The sequence below is a fragment of the Meriones unguiculatus genome, chromosome 6 (genome assembly GCF_030254825.1).
Source record: "Meriones unguiculatus strain TT.TT164.6M chromosome 6, Bangor_MerUng_6.1, whole genome shotgun sequence".
Classification (NCBI taxonomy): Eukaryota; Metazoa; Chordata; class Mammalia; order Rodentia; family Muridae; genus Meriones; species Meriones unguiculatus.
This window is the reverse complement of record NC_083354.1, coordinates 48,217,485-48,227,501: the sequence shown is the minus strand read 5'-3', so window position 1 is coordinate 48,227,501 and position 10,017 is coordinate 48,217,485.

The following is a 10,017-nucleotide window of genomic DNA, read 5'->3' as shown; positions in this document are numbered from 1 at the left end:
AAGAGAACAGAGTTAGCAGGTGGGAGTGGCAGACCCCTTTTATCTGAAGCACTTGAGCCAGGTCATGTCCTAGGACCTATGTCAGGCCCCTAAGGGCAGGCCAGTTGAATTGCCTGCACGACCTAACAGGTAGGGAGGGTGTAGCAGATTGGAAGGGACAGTTCCCCAGTAACTGTCTAACCAATTTTGATTTTGGTTGCTGCACAGTAGTGAATACAAAGGTGCCAATACATTACCTACTCTATCCTCTCATTCAGCACACAACCTCCTTGTTAAAGAATCAGGTACCATGTTGACCCTCCAACCGTGCATGTGCAGAGTATGTTCAAGAGTGTGACAAGATCTCAGGTATCTGTCTTTAGCCCCCTTCTTTTGATACCGTAACCATCCTTCCCAATGTTCACAAAGCATAATTCTCCAACTCAAAAAAAAAAAAAAAAAAAAAAAAAGGGAAAACCACCTCTTAATCTTGGCATTGACTCTCCATTCAGAAAACGGGGCTGTAAGGCTGACCATGAGGCAGCAGGCCACCAGATGGGCCATAGGGCACGTGACAACGGGTTAACCTGTGACCACAGGTGAAGAGTCTTCGGGGCAGGTGTAGGGACTCAACAACCAAGTTGAGGAATGACCAAGCTGGGCTTCTCAAAGGGATAGCTTGTGGCCAACCTGCTTGTCCTAAGAATGGAGCAGGTAGGAGAATGCAGAGCACGCAAAGACTTTCCCAGCAACCCTGCAAATGAACCCTGCTGTCTGCCTTCCGTGGGCTCTAGTCTATAGTCACCTTTATATTTTCTTCCTGTTGACCAAAAGGAGGAAGCAATGAATCCCAAAGTGGCCAGCATAGCCATACATGTATGCGTGTATGTGTCTGGCCATGTGTCCCAGAGAAAGGTGTGCGAGCAGCAGTATTTTCTGGTTTGTACCCCTTTGTGGCCACATGTGCTTTCTTGTAAGTCATCTCAGGAAGGGACTGAACAGGTTGCTCAGTGTACACTGCAATCTACCCCAGGTGAGCCCTGAAAACGGAGAAGCTGCAGAAAAGCTGCAACTTTCCTGGTGGAAAGTTGGAGAGGCTCTGAGGACAGAGGTATTTGCCCCAGGTACATACCTGCAAAGGGGTGGGGCCCTGTGCTAGAACCTGGGTGGCTCCGCTAGGCCCTTTAAAAACCAAATTGATCTCAGGGGGCAACCTCACCTGAGCCCTAACCTTCCTGACTTGCCTCCATGTAAGATGACTGCAAAAAAGCCGATGTGGGGGAAGGTGACTCGGGGTGTGTGTTGGGGTGTGTGTTGGTGGATGGTCATATATGAGCTACTGGCCTGGCTTCTCTCTCTCTCTCTCTCTCTCTCTCTCTCTCTCTCTCTCTCTCTCTCACCTTCTGGTTAATTATTAACTCTCCCTTGGCATGAGCATGTGCCAGGTTCAAAGAGCTTGCTAACAATGTGCCAAAGACAGACAGTAAACAGGTACAAACCCACAGATAACCAAAGCCTCTCTCTATGGTCCCTGGGAACCCCAGCTGGACAGGAAACTTGTTTTCAGGGATACCACCTTGTCTCTCAGCCCAAGTGAGGCTCTAGCAGACACATAGTCACCCCTTTGTAGACGTGGCTGGGTGACCAAGCCTGCTGGAGGCAGTCCAGAGACCTCATGACAGCAATGCCTTCCCAGACGGGCTATGTGTGGGTCTAACCCATGCCGGGTGCCACAGCAACTGAGCAGTCAGCATCCTTTGGAAAGAGAAAGACTTCATGCACCGTGAAAGCTCCCCCTTTGAAGTGCGCAGTTCAGTCTTAGCCCATCTCACAGAATTTGCTTTAAGCCAACGGTCAAGCACAGGTCAGCACTAAATGCCCCATCAGTAGACCATATGAACACTATTAAAGTGTCATTGGATCCACTTTCCCCTTTCCATATGGTCTGTTACTTCTCAGGACTCGCTGAACTTTCTATAGCTGACAGGATTCCTCCCTGCATCCTGGACCCAAGCTCTGGAATGCTTCTACCAGGCTGCAAAGATGCTGTTTGCTGTAAGTGGGAGCCCTCTCCCACCAGAGCCGTCCATCATGGATCCAAGCCTGCTATGGGGCACAAGTTCTTCCTGAGCTTTGGCCAAAGGACCAGTCTTGGCTCTACAGAGAGGTTGTTTTGTTTTGTTTTGTTTTCCCCTGAATCTTATTTAATTGGAAAGAGCGTTTCTAAGAAAAGTGCTGCGAAAGGTCGAGTCTACCCAGGTTTTATAAAGGACCTGTTAGGTGAGTGATCAGACATAGCTTCATTATTAACTTCCCATTAACTCTACTTAGGGGCACTGGGCATCATGCCTGCCAAGGGAGCTGATATTCTGGGAAATGCCCATTAGGGCTTACCTTTGTCTCTTCAAGGTTGGGCTTGGAACTGGAGACAGAGGAAGCTGAGGTCCTAATTGCTATGGCACTAGCAGTCTGGAAGCCTGGACAGCTTGGCCAGCCTGCCAAGACCTGAATCTGTGTCTGGCCTGTGTCTTTGCCCTCTGCTGTCTATCCCAGCAAGCAAACCTCCGGTCCCCAGCAGCAGCAGCAGGATGGGAATCAACTGACAGTGGCTAGTACGTAGTTATAGGGACATGTTAATCTTCTACTCCAGTGATCTACAGCTTTGAATTTGGAGCAAGGCCAATGTCATAATCTGTCTTCAGTTGTCTTTTGCAAGTCCAAATGCTCCTACCTGAGGACACATTCCGGGCGTATTAGGCAACCTCACGCTCATTTCCCAGTCAGGACTGACCCTTCTCGCATCTGTCTGGCCCTCTATGACAAGGCCATTTCTACCTGGGGGAGGCCACTGTCCAGACTCTCCTCCACAGCCTTTGCTTGCTCAACGTCGTGCACTGTGGCAATCCTCAGAGCGGATTGCATCAGCAGCAAGCGCGCCAGCCTCTCTCCAGCACAGTGACAGCTATACAAGCCACTACCAAGGCTTGCCCTGAAAACTATAGAGACCTTAATTTTCACTTCTGCGTGTGCATTGTGTGTTCATATGTGGGATATGTGCATGTGTGTGTGCGAGGTTCACCCGTCCATGTGATGAGGCCAGAGGAGGATATCAATGTCTCCTGCTTTATCACTGTCTCATTCCTTCAAGACAGGGTCTCGGGCTGGAGTGATGACTCAGAGGTTAACAACACTCACTATTCTTTCAAAGGTCCTGAGTTCAATTCCCAGCAACCACATGGTGGCTCGTAACCATCTATAGTAAGGTCTGGTGTGCAGGCAGAATGTTGTATAAATAATAAATCAATCTTTAAAAAATAGAAAGACAGGGTCTCTCACGGAACCTGGAGCTAGGCTGCCTGCCAGCAAGCTCCATCAATCCTCCTGTCTCCGAACCTCGCAAGGTTGAGATTACAGGCATGCCGTGACCATGTCCAACTTCCTGCATGGGTTCTAGGGATCTAGATTCAGATCCTCACATTTGAACAGCACAACAGCCTTCCTTCCTAAGGCGTGAGTTCTCTGCTTTTGCATGGTTGACTTCTCTCTCCTCCATCCTATTTCTCTAAGATGGCTGTGACATCTCTTCCTTTCTTTCTCCCTTTAATCACCCATTCATTCATGTATCAGACATTTACTGAAGCAGGACAGTCAAAATAAAGCAAATTATGTTTCCAAACATTTTCATGTCCCTGCTGTTTGATCATATGCGCTATTCCCAAGCTCCAAACAGGGTTGTCCAAAAATGTTGGATGAATGAGTAAGTCTTCTAGACAAGAACTGGCCTGCATCTGCTTCTCCGGCTCCAGATTTGCACACACCTAGCATCTAAATAATACTCAGAGGGCCCCAGCTCCTGGTGGTCCTCGGCTACAAACCTCTCACACATTATTCCATCGCCCAGGAATGCCTTTCCCTTGCACAGCATCTTCTGCTATCAGTATCACATCCCCTCTTGGGTTCCTTTTGTGGCCCCACATGAGCAGAAGAAAGAAGAGAGTGGCATTTCCACTGAGGCTGAGGGACCCCCTTGTCAGGGGACATTCAATGGGGCTCTGGTTGGTTGAGAAGGAGCCTCAGGTGACATGACGCGACCTAGCAGAGGCATGTGCCCTGTCTGCACGGTAGTCACATGTGGCCCTGAGGAAGATCCAGACAGTAGTCCCTGGGGATGTTTTGACCAGAGGTCCTAAGCCCCTCCCCACCAACCAGACCCTTGTCAGTCCTTGGAGGTAAGAGGATGACAGGGACTTTGTAGGTGGAGTCCTCCAGGTCAGAGAAGGAGAAGCTGAGCCCCGGGGCCTGGGCTGAGCCACAAGGAGTACAGGAACAGGCAGCTGTGGGTGTGTGAGCCCAGAACTGGCCCCACAGGATGGCTGGCGTCTGAGTCAGGCCCAGGCACTGACAGCATGTGAACCTAGGCCAAGCCAGCCGTGGGAACAGCAGGTCCTTCCACACCAAGAGAGCTGCTCCTGCCTGGAGCCACTCCTGCCTGCCTCTGCCAGCCCTGAGATCCCTCTGGGTGCAGGTCAGAAGTAGAGTGGGAGCAAGCGTGCAGGTTTATCTTCTGGTGCTAAGGTCCCAAGTTCAGATTAAGAATCAAGGCATCAAGCCATTGGGGTACAAAGGCTTCCAGATCATCCCTGCTACTCTGGAAACAGAACCTCTGAAATCAAGGTGCAGGGAGGGGGATGGATTGCTCCTGGAGCCAGCCTCAAATGAGCTATGTTGCCAAGGAAGATGACCTTGAACTTTCATCTCCACCTCCATCCTCTCACCTCCACCTCTCAAGTGCTGGAATTACAGGAGTATGCATACCATCATGCTCCTTTGGTGCTACTCAGGGTTGAACCTCGGGCCTCATGCCCCTTTGGTGACACATGCACAAACGCATGGCTGTGTTTCGTTTGCATGCATAGATGTGTACCGCGTTTGTATGTTACCCACAGAGGCCAGAAGAGGAGGTCCTGGAGATGGAGACAGCTGTGAGTTGCCGTGCGGGTATCTGGAACCAAACCAGCGTCCTCTGCAAGAGAAGCCACACTCTTTACGACTGAGACATCGCTCTAGCCCTCACATATACATTCTTGTGGACTTGCATCTATGCCGACAGCAGACACACACACACACCCTGACACTACAGACTCCTGTGTGCTCGGAGCAAACGCCAGCATCTGCAGTGAGTGGCAAGCAGGTGGATGAGATGAAGTTCATGTATCTGTCCAAGTGGTACCCCACCTTAGCTCTGGGGGGGGGGGCAGGCAGCAATCAAGCTCATCCCCTCTCTACCAGATGCAGGGAGCACAAAGCAAGGGAGGATCAGGTTAGACGGGAATAACCTCAGGACTCCCGGGTCCTGACTCAACACCCGAAGCAGACAGCCATACGCATTCTTGACAAGTAGGTCACCCTGGCCAGCCCACATGCTGGGACCTAAGGTCTACTGAAAAAGATTTGGGAAAAACCCAGGTGTTGTAGACAGGCAACTCGGGTCAGTTGGTGTCTGCTGCACTGGGGCTGGGAAGCGGGTTTCGCAACATCACTGGGTATTGTCATGGGGTTCAGATGGCAGCTTAGGAGGGGCTCCAGCGTGGAGTAGAGACAGGATGAAGCCTGGCTGTGCACTTCTTGGGCCCAGCTGTCTGCTCGGCACTAAGCTGTGTGTTCTGGTGAGACACAGCCCTGCACTTCACTTTTCTTGCTTCCATTTGATAGACATGGGAACTGAAGCTAGAGAAGAGCAATAGGTCAGTCTAGGTCAGAGCTGCTTAAACTTTTCACACACATACACAATAAATAAATGTAATTACAAAAAAATTATAATAGGAAGACAGGCTAGAATACGGAAGGTGACTAAAATGAATTCTAGGGCCTTACTGGAGGGGCCAAGGAGAGAATATATGAAGACCCTTTAGCATGACACCTGGAATAGGGCAACTGGTTCAGCCCGTGGAGACATTGTCATTATGACTATTTTACTAACTTTTTAAATCATTATTCTAGAAAAAAAAAAAAAAAGTCCAGTAGACTCTCTTGCAGCTACGTTTTCTTAATAACTTCCTAATCTAAACTGAGTATGGTAGCACATGCCTGTGATCTCCTCACTGGAAGGTAAGTAGAGACAGGAAGATAAGAAGTTCAAGGTTATTTTCAGCTACATGGCAAGTTTGGTGCCAGCCTGGGCTACGTGAGACCTCCCACGAAGCAGCTGGCACCTGACAGGAATGGCTGGAAGGGTACCCCTTGACCTTCCACCTAGACTTACATGGTGGTTTATTGAGGACAAGAAGGAAAAAAGTTTCCCATTGTCTCTCTCAGGGACAAAGAAAGCCGCTCTGCCTCTCCACCCTTTGTCCCCATCATGTCAAGCTGGCCTTTGACTCTCATAGTAACAGTCCAGTTACAACACAAAGGCAGTGACACAGAAGAACACTGGGGAGAGCTGGGACCAAGGCCCTGCCTGCCAGCTCTAGGGTGGACCTCAGCTTCTGTTCCTGTGCAATGTGAATTCTCTGGGTTCAGGCTTCGGTACTCTAGGCCCTTATGTCTTCCACACCAGCCTCATGTGAGCTAGGCGATGAATCTACTAAGGATATGTTACTGTTGTGCTTATCAGTGTGCTTCAAGAATTGACCTTCAGATCAGCAGAGCCAGCAAGGCCAGACTTTGGCAGGGAATTCCCCCTCAAGCCAGGACCAGCTGTGCCTACTCCCAAGGACTTTTTGAAGGACCAAATTCCCATCACCTCTCAGAGCCTTTAGTAATAGTGTTTCATCATGGCCCCAACAAAAGGTGACTGAGGCCTTGAGTCACTTGAACAGACAGAGAATGAGAGCATCTTAGAGCACTTTGAAAGTCTACGAAGGGTGAGTGACACAGGGTCAAGAGAGGGAGAAGCCACAACTTTTTCTATTTTTCTAAAAATACATGTGGGTTCCCTAGAGGGCCAGCAGAAGGTGTCGGATGACCTGGAACTGGAGTGGTCGTTGTGAACAGTCTGATGTAGGTGCTAAGACCAGAACCCAGGCTCTCTGCAAGAGCCATAGTAAGCATGGGGCCATCTCTCTAGCCCTGAGCAAACTTTCCCAGTTAGAGAAGGTGTACAGGCTGTCCTGTCCATTCCCAGATGTTCATTCCAGCACTGTTCATAACAGAACAACTGAAAAGAACACCAAGGAGACAGATGAAGAAATTATGGCTCAGCCATGCACAGGTGAAAAGCTGGTGGCCCACGGGTCATCTGGTTTTTAAAGGTACATTTGGTTACTTGATAACACTGAGAAGACGAAAGAAAGAAAGAAAGAAAGAAAGAAAGAAAGAAAGAAAGAAAGAAAGAAACAAAGAAAGAAAGAAAGAAAGAAACAAAGAAAGAAAGAAAGAGAAAAAGAAAGAAAGAGAAAAAGAAAGAAAGAAAGAGAAAAAGAAAGAAAGAAAGAAAGAGAAAAAGAAAGAAAGAAAGAAAGAAAGAAAGAAAGAAAGAAAGAAAGAAAGAAAGAAAGAAAGAAGCCAGATGTTCAGTTTCTCTACAGAAACTCTGGGCATTCTAGGCCCCCTTTTCTGCTTGGTGTGACTTCACCAACAAGAAGAAGCCTCTGCTGTCTCCAGGTGAGAAAGCTGTTACAGGCTGCCAAGTTCCCTGCCTCACCAGGGTCACACACCATTTTCTGTCTATATCAGTGCTGGGTGGAGATCCTCTGTGCTTGCTATTCCCTGGATCTGGAACATTCTCCATGCCCCTCCCCTAGCCCTCTGCCCTGATAAGTTCTTCTGACCCTCTGGTTGTTAGCATTAACGTCACCCATTTAGGGAATGTTTTTTGACTATCCCATAATGAGTTAGGTCACCCTGTTTCATGTTCTCGTTGTATCCTTGTAAAACTTCATTAGTGTCATTTAAGAGAGTATTTGTGACAACTCTCGCTTGCTGAGGCAATTCCACTTAATGGAGGTAGAGGAATGTGGGCAATCCAAAGTCACTGTCAGAAACAGCTCTCCAGGACCAGTGTCACCCTTAGACATCCAATCTGATAGCTGCAAAGTTTGTGAAACAATAGTATTCCCAGAGTCTAGAGATAATCTTCCCTTGCTAAAGAGATAACTCACTGGGTAAAGGGGCTTGCTGCATAAGCAGGAAGACCTGAGTTCTCATCCCAGCACCCAAGAAAATATAGGCTGTGACCTCAGAGCTATGGGGAGGCTGTGGGCATGAGAAGGTACAGGGATCTCTGGGGATCAGTAGCCACAGCCTAGTTCCAGTTCAAGAGTTCTCAAACCTCCTGATGCTAAGCCCTTTAAATGCAGTTCCTTGTGTTGTGGTGACCCTCAACCAGAAGATTATTTTGTCGCTACTTCCTAACTGTGATTTTGCTATAGTCATGAATCATAGTGTAAATATCTGATAAGCGAACCCTGTGCCCAAAGATTGAGGACCATTGTTCTAGGTTCGATGAGACACCTGTCTCAAGGGATAAAGGCAGTGAGTATAGAGAAGAATCCTCAGTGGCCCCTGTGGACTCCCACTTCCATGAGCATGTACCTGTCCCCCCACACCCCCCAAAAACGCATATATTTTAAAAGACAGCATCTCACAATGTTTCTCTGCCTGGCTTAGAACTTACTGCGTTGACTATGCTGACCTTGAACTCGTATAGATCTGCCTGCCGCTGCCTCCCAAGTGCTGGGATTAAATAGGTGCGACACCAAGCCTGACCCCCAAACATTTTTTTTTTTTTAATTACAAAGGAAGAAAATTGTAACTTTAGAGTGGAGAAACCTTAAGCCAAGGGACCAAGGTGAACACGACCAGTAATTGGGCATAGTGACATCAGGAGCTCTGGATTATAACGGTACTAAGGACAGGTCACGTCTGTGAATTCTAGCTTTCAGGGGGCTGAGGCAGGTGGACCTCTGAGAGTTCCAGGCCAGCCAGTTAAAATCAAACAAACAAAAACCTTCTGTTCTAGCAGAAGACCCTGGTTCCATTGGCAGCACCTACATGGTGGCTCGCAACTGTCCATAACTCTAGTCCCAGGGGATCCAGTGCTCTCTTCTATGGGCACCAGGCATGTTCATGATACAGACATACATGCAGAAAAATCACAGACACACGTAGAACAAAGTAAATAAAAGGTGTGTGCCACCAGTGCCCCACGCACGCTTCATTTTTACGACCTAAAATTATCTCAGAACTTTGAAAAGTGAAAAGCTGCTGTTGTGTGTAAGGATTTGCTTCATGTCTGGGTAAATGGTAGGCCATCAGCTTCATGGAGTTCCAGGCCGCAAATACTGTCTTTTCATTGTTATCTCCTGGCATGATGCATCCAATACCTGTGCATCCAATAAACAGATTCAGTTATGAACATGGGGGAAGAAAATGTTCATGACGTTGTCCATGGCAAATGTCCAGGACATGTATGTGGGGCTAGGTTTATAGCTCTGTTGGCAGAGGGCTTGCCTAGCCTGCATGAAGTCCTGGGATCCTTCTCCATCAGAAGATGGAGATCAGAGAATCAGAAGCCCAAGGTCATCTTCAGCCATAGTTCAAGGCCAGTCTGGGTTTTGTGAGATGCTTTCTGAAAACACAGAACATTTAAACAACAAAGAAATGTGACACAAAATAAGTCATATGAGCTAGGCGTAAGGGTACACTCCTGTAATCTTAGTAATCAAGAGGCTATAAGTTGAGACTAGTCTACTCTATTCAGTGAGTCCCAGGCCAGTCAGAGCAAGACCTGTCTTAAACGTTAATTGCTTAATTAATTAAAATTGCAAAAGTCAATGAAAACAAACATAAATCCCACTTTTAACTTTGAAAATACCTATGTCAGTGTTTGCACAAATAAAAATACCATAAATAAATAGTGTGGTGGTGGTGGTGCACACCTTTAATCCCAGCATTTGGGAGGCAGAGGTAGATGGATCTCTGTGAGTTCCAGGCCAGCCTAGTCTACAGAGCAAGTTCCAGCATTTCCAAGAGAAATGCTGCCTCAAAAAAACAAAAACAAAACAAACAAATGAAAAAGACCATAAAGATTTAGAAATG